The sequence below is a fragment of the Polypterus senegalus genome, chromosome 1 (genome assembly GCF_016835505.1).
Source record: "Polypterus senegalus isolate Bchr_013 chromosome 1, ASM1683550v1, whole genome shotgun sequence".
NCBI lineage: Eukaryota > Metazoa > Chordata > Cladistia > Polypteriformes > Polypteridae > Polypterus > Polypterus senegalus.
Window position 1 is genome coordinate 85,994,268 of NC_053154.1, and position 21,313 is coordinate 86,015,580.

The 21,313-nt window shown below is 37.9% G+C and overlaps 1 long non-coding RNA gene across 1 annotated transcript; it reads left to right on the top strand.

Annotated features, from left to right (window-relative positions):
- The first annotated feature begins 1,940 nt into the window (after nt 1–1,940).
- On the top strand, nt 1,941–2,220 carry LOC120528579. Its single transcript, XR_005633549.1, has 2 exons — nt 1,941–2,037; nt 2,147–2,220. It is a non-coding gene; the product is annotated as an uncharacterized LOC120528579 (long non-coding RNA).
- Nucleotides 2,221–21,313: the final 19,093 nt, after the last annotated feature.

The window sequence follows — 21,313 nt, forward strand, 5'->3', positions numbered from 1 at the left end:
CAGATTCAACTCTATTTAGGGCAACCAGATAGACAGACAGATAGATCAATAGATGGATAAAATTATATTTGTCTCCAGGGGGAAATCTAGATTTTAAAAGATTTTGATTTTAAATAAATAAATCAAAGATATATATATATATATATATATATATATATATATATATATATATATATATATATATACACACATACACAGACACACACGCACACACACATATACTGTATATGTTTAGACTCACAGTGAGACATCATGCAGAAACATCACGGAATCACATTTATAACACTGATGATAAAAATTGTTCATTGTAATGACAATAGTAAAATGTTAATCATAATAATAACTAAGAAAAGAACGGTGTGACAACAATAAAGGGTCGGGCGCTTCATTCTGAATCGAACTCGATTTAGTGGTACTTAAAAGTTTTCTTATTTTCCTTCCGAGAGTATTTGACGCAACACAATTAGCATTAACACCCGATCTGGCCAACTGAACCCAACTGCACTCCGATTGCTCACGAACTGACCGTACACGTGCGCACGTGTGCATGAGGCACATCCCATGTTTGCAGTCTATGGTTATTGGGATGGGGGTGTTTTGTTTCTTTTGTTGTCTCTTTGGTGGTTTCCCGTTAATGGGATTAACTGGTCCAATTGATTTTCAGGCTGCCGAATGGGGATATGATCCTCCATCCCAGAGGGCTGTGGCTCAGTTTGTTCTAGGGTCTTCAAAATCAATGCTCTTTATGCCTGCTGAAGGTGTTCCTTTTGTTGCAACTCCTTTTCCAAAAAGCATTTTGGATCCTAGAGTACTAACTGGTTCTAGTGCAAAACTTCCACCAGCATTGAAGGCTTTGTGAAATTCAGGCCCTGGCAACACAGGCCTTAGGTGTATTGGGTTCAACAAAGATGTGTCTTTGACTTGTAGCCTTTCTAAAATGGTGGTGAGAGTTAAAAAGGTGTTCTTTGGGTTTGGCTGCTCTGAGGCTGACCTTGTTCTTGGTAGTAACTGCAGAACCAATGGCAAAGATGAAGCCACTGGAGATCTGCTCTTTAATTATCCTCTGAATGCTTGTGGTGGTAAAAGATTAGTAAGTATGTTTGAACATAGTCTGATATCGTATTGTAAGGATCTTGGTTTATAGATGTGTACTGTTTAGCTAATCAGCAGTTCATGATATTCTGCCTATGATTTTTAGATACATGAGGGGTGTCTGACATATGAGAATGTTCTCCATTCCAAACCAGAAGTGCATGGAATAATCCGTAGAAAGCAGCCTATCAATGTTGTTCTGAAATGCTGTTATTTCAGGTGAGTACATGGAATGCCATGTTGCATCAGCTGTGGCCCTGTCTGCATGTACAGTAATTTAGAATTATAACATTAACCATCTACTTGTGTAGGTACTACCATGTATACAAAGGTGCAGTGCACCCTACCTGGAGTGTCCCCTCTGGTGTGCGGTCCCTTCATCATCCTTCTGGCATGGTTTTGAAGATAATGGATGGTAATCTGAAATATCCACACCTTGAACTTTGCTCTTAGTGCCTTGTTGAATTTGTTTTAGCCTAGCTGATCTGGTGGATGTTTCTTTCCACAGCTTCCTTCACTAAGCCATCTGAAGCTAAATATCATTTGGGCCAAGAAATCCACTTTCAGGCAGTTAGTTACCCCAACAGTGCCAGACAATGGCTCTTCCTTCACTCCTGCTATGCAACTCCAAGTCCAAATCCCAATTCCAGACCACAATATGCTGTAATTGACAACTATGGGTAAGTTAAATTAGTACCAATTTGGTCATTCAAGTAGCTGTGGTGTAATTGTGATTTGAAACAAGGCATTAATTTGGTGGGGTTGAATTTGAGATGCCAGAAAGCTCCTTGGGAACCAAATTATACTGTTGGCAAAATGTTGCATACTTGCAGGTGTATGGTGGATAGCAAACGGGAAAGCTGCTCCTCCAGATTTGAGAGGCCAAGGATGGCTAATGTCGTCTCCTTTACAGTATCTGCTTTCCAGTTTAATGACCACAAGCAGGTAAAGCCCTTGTCTACACTAATAGAACTATTAGGGCAACTACCAAGTTGAGCACATCACTGAGAATCTGAAATGGGCATAAAGCACTTCTCGACAATCCTGCTTACAGGTTTACTTTCACTGCAAGATGTTTACAAAGAAAAGCCAAGATGTGACCAACACTGCCAAGTTCTGCACTTACAACAAAAAACTGGCAAGGTAACTAGTGTTTGTTTAATGAGATGTGATGCCTAAATGGAATAAATATAACCGATTACCCCTGCATGTAGCAAGAGCTTGGTGGTCATGACGGAGTACGTGAATGCTGTGACTCGGTCTGTGGCCCTTCAGAATATGAAGAAGGTAAGAAAACAGTATTTGAATGGCCTCCACCAGACTTCCCAACTGAAGGGAACTGTTCTACAAATGGATTAATCCTTCATATCTTTTCAGTTACTGAAAGCGAGGGCCCAGTGGAGGTGGGCCACGACGAGGGCCCAGTGGAGGTGGGCGGATTTTGACAGCATTACTGAGGTTCATCTTTGACAGACCTAATGCTACTGTGCTATGCCTCATGCTGTACATGTGTAATAGCTTTTAAAATATTTACCTGAAAACTCTGCCTTGAAATGTACAGTCAATAAAAGGATTTGTTCCTGCCTCTGATCTCATAGGACTCATTTGCGAAGGATCTGGAATAGTGTATCTGATGACTTGCCACTTGGTTTAACAGCTCTTTGACCCATGCCCTGAAGATGTTGGTCTTGGCCTTTTGATTGGCAAATCTGAACGTATTTGGTAATTCACCCAGGCAGAAAAGGGTGTGAACTGTGAAACAGCCTGTCCCTACCCATGACTGAATCTGAGTGTTTGCCAGTTGAAGGTGATGTGTAATCCTCTGGGCAAACGCTTGGGTAAAGTCTTTCAGGAGAAAGGAGTGCATGAGTTTATATTGCAAAATTTGCATGCCACTTTTATCCAAGACAGAAAATCCCAGGGCAAGAAATGGCACTAACCCCATCAGATTTGCCCCCTTTTTAATAAGCAGTATGGAAAAGATGTTCTGCGTAATGTTTGAACAGTGAGGTAAAATGAACCCACCAGGGACATCGGAGAGTCGCCATAACCATTGGCAGTAGTGATAAGTGTAGAAAAGACTTCAGAAATAAACTGGATTTAAGAGGGACATTTGTAGCACCATTGTCAAAAAAAGGAAATGTTCACACCATTTAAATTGTCTGTACATGACTTGAAAGTTGCTGGTCCTGAACTCATTGTGCATGGACAGACTAACCATTAGTAATGTTGACTGAACACCTTAGCAAAGTACTTCAATTTACCACCGCTGTGACAGGTCTGACTGTGGGCCGGGCATTAACTCTGGTCGTGTGTGATCGTTATCCATGGTTTCCACTTGGTAGTCAAATCCTCCTTTTTCAAGCAAAAGCCTTTCGTGAACTTTATCATTGCTAAAGCATTCAATTACTTGATGGCTGATCTTCTAATCTTGCAATGCCCTGACCTTGCACAAGTTAGCTAGTCCCCTTAAGTTTGTGGCATACTGATGCACATGCAGTCTCATGAAAAGCTGACAATGCTGTCTGAAAAACTCAAACATCACTTTGTGGGGGAGAGAAGTGAGCATTCAAAAGTGTAACTAGCATCAGGCGTCAGCCGTTCCCAAATTTCCAAGCACTTTTATGTGTGGCCTAAACATCCTCAAGCCCCAAGGCAGTGAGAGACCTCACAGCAAGGTCATTATAGTTTTGCCTTGTTTCTATATTTTTTCTGACATGGAAATTCAGTTTAGTTATTTTTTCCATGTACTTTTAGTTTTTACTTCTCAAAGATTTTCTAATTTTTATATCAGTTTTACTTTTAGTAATTATGGTATGGATAAAGAGCTACTATGGAGTTTAGTGTCAGACAACTGTATACTTAACAATTTAATGGTGTTGGAAGCTTACTAAACTATCTGGCTTTTTTGTCTGATTAAAAGAAGCATAATCAAAACCAGAAACTGAATATGAATTTTTAAAAAATTTCAATGTCATTTGAGCTGAACAAATGTGCACTGACTGCTGGCACTTCATCTGTTCCATTTCTTACCCAGAATGGGCCAATTTATAATGAAATTTAGGTGAATTTCAAGGTTTGAGGGTTTTTTACTCTAAATGTGTACATCACCCAACATATCCCACTTTAGTGATCTGAATAATCGAACACTACAATCAGTGTGCCTTCGGGATGAAGGAGGAAACTGAAATCCTGGAGCAAATATGTAAGATCTCCCTATGTATGGGATTAAAACAGAAGTCCTGACATTTGGTAGAATAGTAAGGCATAGCTTTTCAACAAAAGTCATTTTAACTTTGACTTTTTTTCCTAGTTTCTGTTCCAGCATCTTCTGTCCTCACGCATGTCAGAAGTGCATATCTACAACAAATCTCAGGCAGCAGCGAGAACCGTTGGTCCCAACTAAAATAAGAGTATCTTTTTGATGGCAAAAAGAACGTGTTCCCAAAGCTCAAAAATAAGTGAAATTTAGCACGGCATTTCAAAGAAAGCAGCAAGCCACTTTTCTGGCTAAAAAAATATTTTGAGTAACTGCTATTAATACTTGTATTCCATTTACAATAAATCGCCTGCTTTAAAATGTATTCAGAATCTTAAGGAAAACTAAATGGTGCCAAATAAGGCACCTGTCAGGCGCATGCAATTTATTTTCTTTTTTGTCACATTTATGAACATATATCACGGTATTAGAATGATTCCTGTTCATTTTTAAAGTATATTTTATTGGTTTAGTTTTGCGGTTGGCACGTTGGGTAACGCTGCTGCCTCGCAGTTAGGAGAGCCGGGTTTCCTTCCCAGGTACTCCCTGCATGGAGTTTGCATGTTCTCCCCGTGTCTGAGTGGGTTTCCTCCCACAGTCCAAAGACATGCAGGTTAGGTGAATTGTCGATCCTAAATTGTCCCTAGTGTGTGCTTGGTATGTGGGTGTGTGTGTGCCCTGCGTTGGGCTGGTACCCTGCCCGGGGTTTGTTTACTGCCTTGTGCCCTGTGTTGGCTGGGATTGGCTCCAGCAGACACCCGTGACTCTGTAGTTAGGATATAACGGGTTGGATAATGGATAGTTTTGCACTGAGTGGTGTGTGTGTGTGTGTGAGTTGTCTTTGATTGAGCACTTGGTTCATTGATTTCACTTGTTTGTAATTGTTTTTAATTGATTGGGTATTTTTGACGTGTTTTGAAATTGTATCTAATTGGGTGGTAATTGGATTGAAGCGGGTAGTGATGGGCGGAGTGAAGCCTCACAAAGCATCAAAACGTTTGAAACAATTGCGTCGGTAATCGTATCGAAGCTTCGAAGCATTTGACACTCACCTCTCTAGTGACACCTCCTTGCAATTTTCATTAACGTTACACAAACTCATGATCCACTTCAATGACGTCTGTTAAAACTCTTATTCCTTTTACTTTTTCGCTGCTACAGACTGGCAACGAAGGGAAGGGTTCTTTTGCGGCTCCTAGTGTCTGATGTCTAAAATATAACTAACGCCGACAGACAGAATGCACTATACGATAGCAAGAGTTAAACAAAATAAGACGCCTCACTCTTGGATAACCAGTTCTTTCAATGAATATTCCCTTTTGCACTGTATCATTATTACCGTTCCAGTTATCAGTATTATAATTAACCCTCATCTTTTCTTGAGATCACATTTAATAGCCTTAAATGTTTTATTTGTTCTGACTTAATTAAAATGGAGTAGACGGAAAATAAAGGTTTATCCCCGTACTTTGCTATGATATATGTAAGCACATTTGAGAAAGAAAAGGTGAAATCCTTAAATCACAGATGTTATTATTCGATAAATTATTGAGATATTTAATTTATTAATACTTTACAATATTTTCTGGAGCACAAAAATAACGAGTTCAGTACGAAGAAAAGACGCTGCCAGTCGCTCAACTGACTAAATTGGTTGCTTTTCAAATTCTGAACGTAGTGCTGGCCCAAGTTCGATCCATCAAAAGACTCATCAAAATTAATAATGATAAAAAAAAACAATCAGGAGTGAAATCTTTATATCCAATTTGAACTAAACCATTTTGAGAGATACTGTGGCAGGATAAGAGATCTGTTCGGGAATCATCCCCACTTAGAATCGCCATCAAAATGCGATGACTAATTGCGTAAGGCAGCTCACGTACTTACATTAATCCATGTTCTATTCATTGCCATTTGACGTCGATGAATCCCGCCATTGAATAAGGTGATAACAACCCCAATGTGGTAGATCAGATTGAATTTGCTCTGCTGCACCAAACATTCAACGGGCACATCAGAGTGACTGAGAGACGCAGCGCAGATCAGTCACCGGCACACAGACACACACGGGACACTCCAAGGTGAGTAGTGCATGTCAAGAGAGCATTGCATGTATCAAAGTCGGCAATAAAGATCCTCTTGAGTGCTGAGGCAACAAAAAGCAGTGGGATAAACACATCTGGACTTGCTGTCAAAAAAGCATTTGCCTTTACCAGCAGCATCCCTCCGCCGTGAGCACATTGTTCAAGGTCCGTTTGGCGATCAGTAAAAAGTTGTCTTAGTCACAGCACAGTGCAATAATAAAACATTTCCTAAAACACATATGATAGTTGTCCAGTCTGTATCATTCCTAAGAAATCTTCCAGTTACAGAGGTTTAATCCCAGTCACTAACACATTTACTGTGTAGCCCTCACCCCCAACACTCAAAGTAAGAACACATTCCACCTGATTAATTTAATATTTAAAAATTTAAACCACTAAACCCACCATCAACAACTACAATAACGGTTGAAATCGTCACTCAAATAATTTGTTTTGTTATAAACATAAAACAAGATGCCCATTGATATATATGCACATTTGATATATCTTTTCTAGGGGCGTGGCAATCCAACCCCACTTCGACAGCTCGCCTTCCTCACTATCTGTCCATGGTGGAATTTGCTTTTTTAAAAAAAAAAGAAAAAGAAAAACAGACTCTTTTGGGTAACAATTCACACTGGGTGGATGTGGGACCCGAACCCACACATGCCTTATTAGGGGACAGCAACGCTACTGTTGCACCACTACTGTTTTTAGCAGAGTAGATGTATATAATGTTTGTTTTTTTATGTATGTATGCAATGAAGACGAAAACAATTATATATAAATGTATACTATATGATGTACGTTCAGTGTTGCATGAAAATGTTGCACAAGGCGAAGAATGAATATTTATAAAAGTATTTTAATGAGAAATGTGTCGTCACACATATTATTAAAGCTCCTCTTTGCAGCATTATGCATTCTGCAAGTCAGCAATTGTATGATGTATAATTTATAGTTTTATTTTTTGCCACTAAGTATTATTGGGCAAAATCATTTCAAATGTATTGATCATCCACAAACATTAATTTTGCCTGGCAATTCTGTCCAGTTTTTGAACTCTGCTGATGCCATATGTACTTTAAGCAGGAGCTCTATGAATAATGATTTGAAGCACTAAGCAGACATGCACGCTGTAATCGTCAAGCTTGGTTCGAAGCACCGAGCAGACATGCGCACTGGGATTGTATCATGACACACAGTTCAGGGCACCCAGCAGACATGCACACAGGTTACCGAATTGTCAAGACCCTCAAAACACTGAGCAGACATGAACAGTTAAAGGAGGCTTTGTGAAGCCTCAAGACACTCGAAGGCATTGACCTCTATATTTTTGAGAGTCTATCTGACACTTAACTCTCTAGTTATATTTTGTAATTTATATTGACACGGCACACTTCAGTTGATATAGTTAAGTGAATGACAATTCAGGTAGCTGCTGAGAATTCAATATCGTTATTGTGGATTGCTGTGATTTCCTTTGTCTGATACATAGTGTCAAAGATATACAGTGGTGTGAAAAACTATTTGCCCCCTTCCTGATTTCTTATTCTTTTGCATGTTTGTCACAGAAAATGTTTCTAATCATCAAACACGTTTAACCATTAGTCAAATATAACACAAGTAAACACAAAATGCAGTTTTTAAATGATGGATTTTATTATTTAGGGAGAAAAAAAATCCAAACCTACATGGCCCTGTGTGAAAAAGTAATTGCCCCCTGAACCTAATAACTGGTTGGGCCACCCTTAGCAGCAATAACTGCAATCAAGCGTTTGCGATAACTTGCAAAGAGTCTTTTACAGCGCTCTGGAGGAATTTTGGCCCACTCATCTTTGCAGAATTGTTGTAATTCAGCTTTATTTGAGGGTTTTCGAGCATCAACCGCCCTTTTAAGGTCATGCCATAGCATCTCAATTGGATTCAGGTAAGGACTTTGACTAGGCCACTCCAAAGTCTTCATTTTGTTTTTCTTCAGCCATTCAGAGGTGGATTTGCTGGTGTGTTTTGGGTCATTGTCCTGTTGCAGCACCCAACATCGCTTCAGCCTGAGTTGACGAACAGATGGCCGGACATTCTCCTTCAGGATTTTTTGGTAGACAGTAGAATTCATGGTTCCATCTATCACAGCAAGCCTTCCAGGTCTTGAAGCAGCAAAACAACCCCAGACCATCACACTACCACCACCATATTTTACTGTTGGTATGATGTTCTTTTTCTGAAATGCTGTGTTCCTTTTACGCCAGATGTAACGGGACATTTGCCTTCCAAAAAGTTCAACTTTTGTCTCATCAGTCCACAAGGTATTTTCCCAAAAGTCTTGGCAATCATTGAGATGTTTCTTAGCAAAATTGAGACGAGCCCTAATGTTCTTTTTGATTAACAGTGGTTTGCGTCTTGGAAATCTGCCATGCAGGCTGTTTTTGCCCAGTCTCTTTCTTATGGTGGAGTCGTGAACACTGACCTTAATTGAGGCAAGTGAGGCCTGCAGTTCTTTAGACGTTGTCCTGGGGTCTTTTGTGACCTCTCGGATCAGTCGTCTCTGCTCTCTTGGGGTAATTTTGATCGGCCGGCCACTCCTGGGAAGGTTCACCACTGTTCCATGTTTTTGCCATTTGTGGATAATGGCTCTCACTGTGGTTCGCTGGAGTCCCAAAGCTTTAGAAATGGCTTTATAACCTTTACCAGACTGATAGATCTCAATTACTTCTGTTCTCATTTGTTCCTGAATTTCTTTGGATCTTGGCATGATGTCTAGCTTTTGAGGTGCTTTTGGTCTACTTCTCTGTGACAGGCAGCTCCTATTGAAGTGATTTCTTGATTGAAACAGGTGTGGCAGTAATCAGGCCTGGGGGTGGCTACGGAAATTGAACTCAGGTGTGATACACCACCTTAGGTTATTTTTTAACAGGAGGGCAATTGCTTTTTCACACAGGGATGGATTTTTTTTCTCCCTAAATAATAAAAACCATCATTTAAAAACTGCATTTTGTGTTTACTTGTGTTATATTTGACTAATGGTTAAATGTGTTTGATGATCAGAAACATTTTGTGTGACAAACATGCAAAAGAATAAGAAATCAGGAAGGGGGCAAATAGTTTTTCACACCACTGTATTGTCATATATTAACTTTATATATATAAAAAGATTAGGCAAATGGAGCAACCTTTTTATGCAACACTTAATTTTATTCAAAATCATAACGTTATATAGTACACATCTATAAATATAATTTTTTCGTCTTCATTAGGAGAATACAACAATGATACTCTCATGTCAATTAAACCAATTTAAGGTGCATATGTCAAACAACATATATTGTCTACATCCACTGCAGTAAGAACAGTAGTAGTAGTTCATTTGTGTGGAGCTCGTTAATTACCCCATTAGGTGGCTCAATGGTATTGCAACTGTCTATCAGTAACACCAGGGGTTTGCGTCATTGATCCTCCTCTTGTGGAAAGTTTTTTTTTTTCAATTTCTGCATTTAACAAAAATTTCCAACTTGAACGGATAGCGAGTGAATCGAGCTACAGAGGGAAGGTTGGGCCGTCGTAATTGGCCAGGGGGTACATGTCCCTAATTATATTGTGTATGTAAAGAGTTTCACTGTAAAACATAATAAGCTTCATATTTGTGTGTTTGGAGACCCTGGTGTCGTACTGAATTTGTTTTGTAGAAAAACAAACTACTGAACAGCACGCCTAAATGTGTCTTTTTGTTTCTGATCACTATACGGCACTTCCAACTTTGGACAATTCGCTATAAACAGTTTCAGCCATATAGCACCTTCTAAACATGCAGAACGACAGTGTGAACCTTTATTGTTGCAGCGCAGCATCTTCGTTTCAGTCAATCATTGTCCAGTTAGACTATTTACTGTTGAGTGCTGCTTGAGCTACCATTTATACAGTGGGAGGCAAAAGTTTGGGCAACCTTGTTAATAGTCATTTCCTGTATAAATCGTTGGTTGTTATGATAAAAAATGTCAGTTAAATATATCATATAGGAGACACACACAGTAATATTTGAGAAGTGAAATAAAGTTTATTGGATTTACAGAAAGTGTGCAATAATTGTTCAAACAAAATCAGGCAGGTGCATAAATTTGGGCACCACAAAAAAGAAATGAAATCAATATTTAGTAGATCCGCCTTTTGCAGAAATTACAGCCTCTAAACGCTTCCTGTAGGTTCCAATGAGAGTCTGGATTGTGGTTGAAGGTATTTTGGACCATTCCTCTTTACAAAACATCTCTAGTTCATTCAGGTTTGATGGCTTCCGAGCATGGACAGCTCTCTTTAACTCACACCACAGATTTTCAATTATATTCAGGTCTGGGGACTGAGATGGCCATTCCAGAACGTTGTACTTGTTCCTCTGCATGAATGCCTTAGTGGATTTTGAGCAGTGTTTCGGTCGTTGTCTTGTTGAAAGATCCAGCCCGCGCAGCTTCAGCTTTGTCACTGATTCCTGGACATTGGTCTCCAGAATCTGCTGATACTGAGTGGAATCCATGCGTCCCTCAACTTTGACAAGATTCCCAGTCCCTGCACTGGCCACACAGCCCCACAGCATGATGGAACCACCACCATATTTTACTGTAGGTAGCAGGTGTTTTTCTTGGAATGCTGTGTTCTTTTTCCTCCATGCATAACGCCCCTTGTTATGCCCAAATAACTCAATTTTAGTTTCATCAGTCCACAGCACCTTATTCCAAAATGAAGCTGGCTTGTCCAAATGTGCTTGAGCATACCTCAAGCGGCTCTGTTTGTGCTGTGGGCGGAGAAAAGGCTTCCTCTGCATCACTCTCTCATACAGCATCTCCTTGTGTAAAGTGCCAATGGTTGAACGATGCACAGTGACTCCATCTGCTGCAAGATGATGTTGTAGGTCTTTGGTGCTGGTCTGTGGGTTGACTCTGACTGTTCTCACCATTCGTCGCTTCTGTCTATCCAAAATCTTTCTTGGTCTGCCACTTCGAGCCTTAACTTGAACTGAGCCTGTGGTCTTCCATTTCCTCAATATGTTCCTAACTGTGGAAACAGACAGCTTAAATCTCTGGGACAGCTTTCTGTATCCTTCCCTAAACCATGATGGTAAACAATCTTTGTCTTCAGGTCATTTGAGATTTGTTTTGTGACCCCCATGTTGCTACTCTTCAGAGAAAATTAAAGGAGGAGGGAAACTTACAATTGACCCCTTAAATACTCTTTCTCATTATAGGATTCACCTGTGTATGTAGGTCAGGGGTCACTGAGCTTACCAAGCCAATTTGAGTTCCAATAATTAGTTCTAAAAGTTTTGGAATCAATAAAATGACAACGGTGCCCAAATTTATGCACCTGCCTGATTTTGTTTGAACAATTATTGCACACTTTCTGTAAATCCAATAAACTTCATTTCACTTCTCAAATATCACTGTGTGTGTCTCCTATATGATATATTTAACTGACATTTTTATCGTAACAACCAACGATTTATACAGGAAAATAATGACTATTAACAAGGTTGCCCAAACTTTTGCATCCCACTGTAGTACAACAGGTAGCCTACATAGTTCTTAAATCGATATTGAAATGCACACATAAGCCTCCTAAATTGTTTATTGAAATACAGTACCTACGTTTACAGTGTTCGTTTTAGGAAGTCGTAGTTTTTACTTGTTCCCGTTATTTGTGTTGGATTATCAGGCAGTTAAACAGGCAGACCAAGCAGCAAGGGACCTGGTGGGTTGTTGCAGGAAAGTATGGGGCTGTTAAGTCAACTCAGGAGTGTTAGGAATGACTTTATGTAACATATGTTATTTTAAAATAAGTTTGAAATAAATTCACAACTAAGAAAGTATTCCAGCTGGTTATTGGAACATTACACTGGCGACGGGGTGGTTGAAACTCAGGAGATAGTACTACAGCGTGTAATGGCGACATATGGGAAAATTTCTGAGTCTGATCCAGTGACGGATGTCTGGCAACAATATATAGAACGACTGGAATATTACTTTGAGGCCAATGACATCGCTGACAGCAAAAGGAGAGCAATATTTCTAAGTGCATGTGGCGGTAATGTGTACTTTTAAGAGTCTTATGTCAGCCCTCCAAACCATCCGAGCTCGCCTTTACTCAAATTGTCACTTAACGTATGGATCATTTTGCCCCCAAACCCAGCGTGATTGTTCGAAGATACAAATTTCATTTTAAAACGAGAAACGAAGACCAGTCAGTGCAGGATTTTGTTGCCAAACTGCGAAAGGCATCTGAGTTTTGTGAGTTTGGTGGCAATCTGGAGGACATGATACGAGACAAACTGGTATGCGCCATAAGCGATGATCGAATGCAACGTCGGTTACTGGCAGAAACGGAACTTCCGTTGAAAAAGGCCATTGAAATTGCACTGGCTATGGCAGCGGCGGACAAAGATGGCATGGCGTTACAACAGCAACTGCAGATTATAAGTACTGGAGACATTAAAGTGCATAAACTCCACGCATCTCAGACCAAAGACAAGCATAGTGTTTCCTGTTTTCGTTGCGGTGGCAAGCACAATAGTGTTCAGTGCCGTTTCATAACTGCAGTATGCAAATAGTGTCACAAGAGGGGGCACTTAGAGGGAAATGTTTAATCAGAGCGCAACACAACGACAAACTAGAAAATAAATTGACCAGTAACGATAATACAACTAATTTTTTGGAAGATGAAAAGAAGGGAAGTGAGGATGAAAAGGCATTCACACTGTACCAGCTAACAAGCAACAAAGTTTCACCATATAAATTCACACTAGAAATAAATGGGCAAAACATTGAAATGGAAATTGACACAGGTGCATCGGTCACCATACTGAGTGAAGAGGCGGGCAGATGGCTGGGAGCTGTCGAACTGCAGGAAGCTGGTGTGTCATTACGGACATATACTGGAGATTTGGTTCCTGTGTTAGGCAGATTACAGTCTCAAGTTAAATTCAAAGAACAGCAGAAGGAATTGCCTGTGTTGATTGGGTGAGGTAATGGGGCAAATCTCATGGGTCGAGACTGGTTGGGAGAGATTAAACTCAACTGGGGTGAAACATACAGAGTACACACTGTCCCTGAGACTTTGGAGTCCGTGTTGAAAGACAGAAAATTGTATTCAAGGACGGACTAGGAACACTGGTGGGGACAGTGGCAAAGATTTATGTGGATGGGGAGGTTCACATCAAGGTTGTTATACTGTATTTAACGAAAGATAAAATCAAAACTGAAACTTTCATTATAAAAACATTTTCGTAAACTGAAATAAAATAATTAACAAGATCGAAATGAAAACTAAAACTAAACGAAAGTATTAAAGTAGCTAGAAAGACTAACTGAAATAAAATAATAATTTACTAAAATATTTTTAGTTTTCGTTTTTGAATGAATATTCTTGCCTTTAGTTTTTAACCCTTGTAAGTTTTAACTCTAAAACAGAAAGTCATCCACCACGAACATACATTCATCCAGTGAACGGCGGCTGGTGACGGAGGGCGGGTGTTCACGCAGCATTTGCAGTGACAGAGCGAGCTGAATGCGGGTGCGTGAAGTGTGTGAAATAGAAAGCGTTTTACGTGCTGGCTTTTCTTTGCGCTTATTGTATATCAGGATGTAATTCAAACGGCTAAAATCAGAATATGTTGGTCAACAAAAAAGGATCGTATGGACAGAAAAATCACGAGTGAGTAACGTTTAATTTTATTTCTCTGGTGACTGCTTTTTGTTGACAGCAATTCACCTGCCACTTCTCACAGGAGAGCTCGTTTTACTTTCTCATATACGAAATATAGAGAAAGTATAGTAATCATGAAAAAATTCGACCTCGATATTTTGATGAATCTTGACGTTATAGACAACCAGAGTCCAAAAATATTTTTTTTGGAATCGTGTGTGTGCGCGCGTGTGTGTGTAAACACGATAACTCAAAAACGCAACTAGACGGATGAAATTCGGCATGTGGCTGTTACACGACAATTGTAGATCTGTATTAACTTTTGGGCCAAATCCCGAAGTGTTACTTTACCTGAACACATTCGATTTTTTTTATTCATGCAGCTGCAGAGTCCGATTTATTCAACTTTATTTTTATAATAATTGTTCAATATATTATTAATTTGATTTGATTCGTTGTTGATGGTTCGTTAATGTACATAATATAAAAATATAGTCATTGTCTTGCGGTTTACTCCTCAAATATCCATCCCCATATCTGAGTATAGGAGAAACTCTAGGGGAGACCATCCTGGTTTTGAAAATAAAACGGAACTGATCAAGAGACTGACTAGGTCATCATATAAGATCAGCATATTGCTGATGACCAATCACTTTTGCTTTAAAAACATCGTTTAAAAATGAAGTGACACAAAAAAATGTAGATGGGCGAAGAGAGTCTGCTAGGTGATGAAAAACTAAACATACTAATAGGTTTTTGTATTTATTCTATATTTTATTTATCTTTTTTAGTTCATATTTACAACTCAAAATACCTGATATTGAGAAAGTAATTAGCAGAATTATATTTTAAAATATTTGTCTCCCTTTTTTCAATGGTTTCAAGAGTTTCATCGGTCCGTTGCAGCGTTCTTGTTTGTGCCTGTCTTTGGGTCTCAGATTTTGAAACAAAAGGGGAATAAGGGTGAAGAATATTTCATTGTTTGCGGGGGTCCTATAGTGCACCTAACCTCACTAGGTGGCAATGCCGGGATTTCCCTATTTATTTTATTTAGCTCACCCTTTTTCTTTTGCACCATATTGTACAGGCGAGTAATAAAATTCTTGAAATGTGTTTGTGTGTGTGTTTATATTTTTTTTAAATACTATGACTATTCATTTTAATTTCTGCTATGGAATTTAATCTGAATAACATCACCATCAAAGGGTATCATTGGTGATTGCTTATTACTAAATAATGGTTTAAATATCTTGAACACAAAATAATTTAGTATTTTAAATGCAAAACTAACCTATACACATTCTTTCTGTCACTCAAGAAAATAGCATAGTATATTTCATATTTCTATTAAACATAAACAGAAAAATAAGAGCATGTCAAATAAAATTCGGAAGGTGTTGGGATGAACAGCTGCAGTCACATGATCTCCCCCTGACTACACTTGACAAACTAAAAGATCAAGTAAATACCGTCAGAATATTTAGTTGGAGTGACATCTTTTTCAGATAAAGTCAGTGCAAATTCAGGAAGTTGAAACTATTTTGAAATTCCCATATTCCAGTAAAGAGATTGTCTATGCTCAGTTTATTTAATCGAACACATCAAAAAGGTAGTCATAAATATCAGATGTAAGATCCCGGAAAATGAATCTTTGAACTCCCAAAAATGAAAGCGATCATCAAGATGTCACGTACTTCAGGTTGGTTTAATGATATTTACGTAACAATACATTTGTATTACCACATTGTTTAAGTTTGTTATTTCTGTGAAGCAAAACATACTCCAGTTTGATGGTTCAGGCATTTTGTTCAATAAATGATTATCAACAAAAATAAAGATAAATGACAGGTGTATCAGGTAATGATGTTTGAGGTGATGGTGGTTTTATTTTTTGATGTACACGCATCTTGGTGAATTAATTATAAAGAGCTTTATTATGGTCATGTGTTAGACAATTGTTTAGATATCAAACAAAAGCTTACTTTTCTATATAATTAAGAAATGTTTATCTATGCATGTCTGGGCATAGTTTTATTATTGAGTGTGGTCTCTAATTATAATGGTAAGTTTATTAAACCTATTGATTTTTTTCTTGGCATATCCTTCATGCTTACTCCAACACGCTACTTCATTTTTGACTCCTTATCCAGCAAGTTTATATGCTATAATTCAGTTTAGATAAAATAGAAAAATCTAACCATACACACAATGATAGAATCCCTACACATTTTTCAGTTTGAAACTTCATCATTTTTTTTCTAACAATATGTGTGCCCATTAATACTATTGTAAAGATATGGCCAGTGAGTTAACACCTGAGGAGAGAAAATCAAAAACCCTGGAGAAAGTAAATCGCTGAGGGTCCACGGTCGATTAAAACGTATAATTTCTACCTGTAGGGAAGCCATTTGCTTCTCTTTGAGCTAAACCTCCAGTTCAACGATTTAACCAGTGAACTCTGCGTTACACTGTAAAAATATAAATCTAAAATCATTCTGGAATGCTATAAACGTAAGTTGGTTCACCTCTTTGTCAAGTTCGGCAAATTCCAAGTATTGGTAAAACTTTAAATTAGGATTATTGAGGAATATTTCGGTCAAAATGAAATAAATAAATAAATGCGTAAATAAATAAAAGTACTGTCAAATGTGAGCATGAATAAATAAATGTGTCATGAAATGAGAGCCTTAATAAATAAATATGTCATGAAATGAAAGCATAAATAAATAAATGTGTCACGAAATATGTTTTTCGTTGCTTATTTATTTATTTCATTTTGTCCGTAACATTCCTGCAAACCGTCATGAAATACGGCTTGAAATAAAACTGTCACTTTCACTCGTCAAAGTTGAGAGGGTGGGCTCTAACACGCCCTCTAATTACTGATTGGTGAATCGATAGCACAAGAATTAACAAGAAAAATGCTTACTACTGCCGATGAAATGGATTCTGCCGAAGATATTACGTATTTCAGAGAGAGAATTGAAGATTTATCGGAAGAAATTACAATGTTGGCGGCCCTTTTAGGCTCCGATATAGATGAAACTGTTTTTGAAATTATCGAAGAACAGGTGGAACGGACTCTACTACACTCCAGTTCAGGTGACAAAGTTGCCTGCTCTGGACGTCCAACCTTTGACATTCCAGCTGAGTCAGTAGAACACCTTCTGTTATGCGGTTTAAAAGTACAACAGATTGCAGATCTATATGGTGTATCGGAGAAGACGATCACAAGGCGAATGAGCCAGTTTGATATACGGTAAACTGCAACGGCTGTATTAGTTTAGGTACTTTGACATGGAATGCCCAAAGCAGCTCCAACTAATATTTTGAACTGAACAACTTTACCACTGATCAGAGCTGTACAGTTGTTTGAAAAAGTAGCTGCGAATATGCAACTGACTTTATACTCGTAAAACAAGGGTCAAATACTCAGTTCTAAAAGGGCCGCCAACATTGTAATTTCTTCCGATAAATCTTCAATTCTCTCTCTGAAATACGTAATATCTTCGGTAGAATCCATTTCATCGTCAGTAGTAAGCATTTTTCTAATTAATTCTTGTGCTATCGATTCACCAATCAGTAACTAGAGGGCGTGTTTGAGCCCACCCTCTCAACTTTGACGAGTGAAAGTGACAGTTTTATTTCAAGCCGTATTTCATGACGGTTTGCAGGAATGTTACGGACAAAATGAAATAAATAAATAAATAAGCAACGAAAAACATATTTCGTGACACATTTATTTATTTATGCTCTCATTTCATGACATATTTATTTATTAAGGCTCTCATTTCATGACACATTTATTTATTTATGCTCACATTTCACAGTACTTTTATTTATTTACGCATTTATTTATTTATTTCATTTTGTCCGAAATATTCCTCCATATAGGATAACATAAAAACATTTTTTGGTTTATTCACGAGTGTCCAAATCGTTGTTTAGCTCACACTTCTGGAAGATCAAAAGAAGTGACTCCATTTTCATTGAATGCCATATTTTGTGTAGATTTTGTTCAGCTCTGAGATATGTGACATCCACTGACAGTAAAATTTTGAATTAAGGAAGGTGGTCAATTTCATAATAATTGACAAATAATTAGCCTGCCAAAAGGGGTAAATCTTACACCGTGAGCCTTGAATTTTTTGAATAGCTAAGCTGTTAACTTCATTTAATTTAAGTTGCACTTCTTTATTTTTCTGCCACAAATTCACAATAATCACAGTTTATATACCCTTTTCATATCAGAAATATTAACAAATGTGTCTATTTTAAAGTTTAAATACGTCGAATGTATATAGCAAAAGAATCTCCACACTATCCATATCTTGTCGTTATTGCAAATTAGCACATGAAAAACAACATATTCTTATTAAGTTTTAAAACACTGCACACTGGCGTCATCTAAGCAACAGAAGAGTGCAGTGTTTGTACTTAAGTAGTTTAGCTTTATTTAATAATGTAGGAGCTTTAAAAAAACGCACCTAGGGCGCGTGCTTAGCGAATGTGATAAATCAGAGTGTGCCACATTTAACTATGAAAATTGTCATTTCAAAGACATTTGCAAAGAAAAGACGATATTATTCACTTGAGCAGACACGTGAAAAAATATGAAACTATGAAATGCCCGTATTCTAATTATACTTTTAAAACTAACATTCTTTCCACATTCTGAGTGCACATTAACACAAAAATCACTCCTTCAAGGATTTTTGAATGGCTGTGGTGCTTGTAGAGGATGAGTTATGGGAAGCTGGCCGTACTCTAAAGGAATCTGATGGTGGTGAAAATAGCACAGAGGCATGTATAGCAGTAACATTTTGACAAGTATTGTTGTTGAAGGTGAAAATTTACATTTAGTCATTGAACATAAACTTGCTGCATTATTTTTGTGCATGCAATCTATTACATGTTTCACAAAATGCAAAGATGCTTGAAAAAGAAGGTATGTACATCACTAAACTTTCTGAAAATATCAGAGTGACTGTGTTTGCTGTTTCTGCTGCTAATCTTGCCACACATAGTCTTGCAGGATTTCAGGAGAGCTTCGAGGCAGATGAATTCTGTCATTTCTGTTTAGCATCAATGAGTGACATTCAGAACACAGATATATGACAAGTATTGTTTCGAGTAAGAACACAACAGGGACATGATGATTTAATCACTGAGCTGAAAACATATCACAGTCTTGAGTCTGTCAGTGGTAAGAAAGCTGAAAGTGTGTTGAGGAAGCATTTTCATTTTTTCCACCCTGTAACTGAGTTTCCACCAGACCGTCTTCACAATTTTTTGAGGGTGTTTTGTGCCTTTTGAGTTGAGTGTTTGTTTGCACAAGTTGATAAAGTGAATTTTTCTGCACTTGATAGCATTAACACTATCATCCAGAATTTTCCAGGTGCTCACTTTGATAAAAGTTAATTGGCCAGAAAAAAAATCACAAACCTTCAGTTCCAAAAAAAACAATTGGTGGCAACGGGCATAAGAATTGGACAATGTTAAGAATCTAGACTTTGATGATTGGTACTTTAGTGCCTGAAAAAGAGAAAACTTGGGAAATGTTAATGGAGTTGAAGGATATTGTGGAACTTTTTCCAAGAAAAGTTCGGAGGAAACATTGTACTATTTGGAGTCAAAACTCTCAGGACACAAACAACTGTTTCAAGAAGTATTTTTAATGAAAAAGAAAACCCAAACACCTGATAAGATATTTTGGCCCCTTAGTTGAGTTTTGAGGTTTGAACCTAAGCACAGTTTTTTCAAGAGGGTAGATCATGATTCATGCAATTTTAAAATCAGAATATCAAATGCTGAAGTTTCATTTGCTGTTGAAAAACCAAGCTCATGGTACATTGCATGTCTTTATTCGTATGAAGTTCTCTTGTACAACTATGGAGATGTAATTAATGTTCGTCCAGACTTTTATTCTCTTAGACCTTACAAAATAAGAGAAAAGCTTTTCATTTCTCTCAAGAGATTTATAATTTGTTTGTCACTTATTGTGATTCTAGTGAACATCTGTTTTATCTTGTTTTTTGTTAACATTAGTCACTATTCTACTTCGAGTTATTCTCAAAGCTAACACTGTACGAAAAGTGTCCATTCCCAATCCTTTACATAATCAGCTCAATGAAATACTATCCGAAAACTATAGATTGAGAAAAGATTTTCAATGTGGAATGCAGATCCTGACTTTGATTATTGGCTGGGCAGCAAACATACAAGCTGTAAAAGCCTGGACGCAAATAGATGAATATACACAGACCTGGTCCACAATAGAAGTAAAATCCCACAGTACTTCTTTATATTCCCTGCTTTGTGCCCCAATAAATGCAAGTTATTGGCAATATACTAACAACCCAATTGTGCTTCACTTACTCAGAAAATTGAACCAATGTAGAAAGCATTTTAAGATGGAGAATATTTTATCAGTTGCACCTCTGCAAGAGAACCACCTCTTTCAACCCTTGCAAACATATGCTGTTTTTAATATCTGGAAAATATTTGGGTTTAAATTGCTTAGAGATCTTTATATAGAAAACATCTTTGCATCCTATGAACAATTACATTCCTAATTTAACTTTCCTGCTACACATTTCTTTCACTATCTTCAAATTAGGAACTTTGTTAAACAGAACCTGCCCGATTTTCCTGATCTTGCACTCTCGTCCATGCTGGAAAAAATATTGCTCAATTTCAAGGACTTAGACACCATTTCTGCAATATATAAAATTATTTTACAGTCCCTCCCTTTCAAAGATCCAAGAGGACAATGGGAAAAAGATCTCTTAATCAATATATCAGAAAAGGAGTGGAAGGTAGCAATACAGAGAATTCACTCGAGCTCCATATGCGCAAAGCATACAATTATTCAACTCAAAATTATATATCGAGCATATTTGTCTCGCCTAAAACTGTCCAAAATGTTTCCAGGGCAAGATCCAACCTGCGAACGCTGAAATCAAGTCCCAGCCTCACTGGGTCACATGTTTTGGGCCTGCACCAAATTAACATCATTTTGAATGAAAATTTTTAATTACCTTTCAGACAGCTTTGGTCACACAATCCCTCCTAAGGCATTAACACCTGTGTTTTGTGTTCTTCCAGATGGGTTTAAAGTGGAGATGGACAAACAAACTGTGATTGCATTCACTACACTTTTGGCACGCAAACTTATTTTTCTAAACTGGAAGAA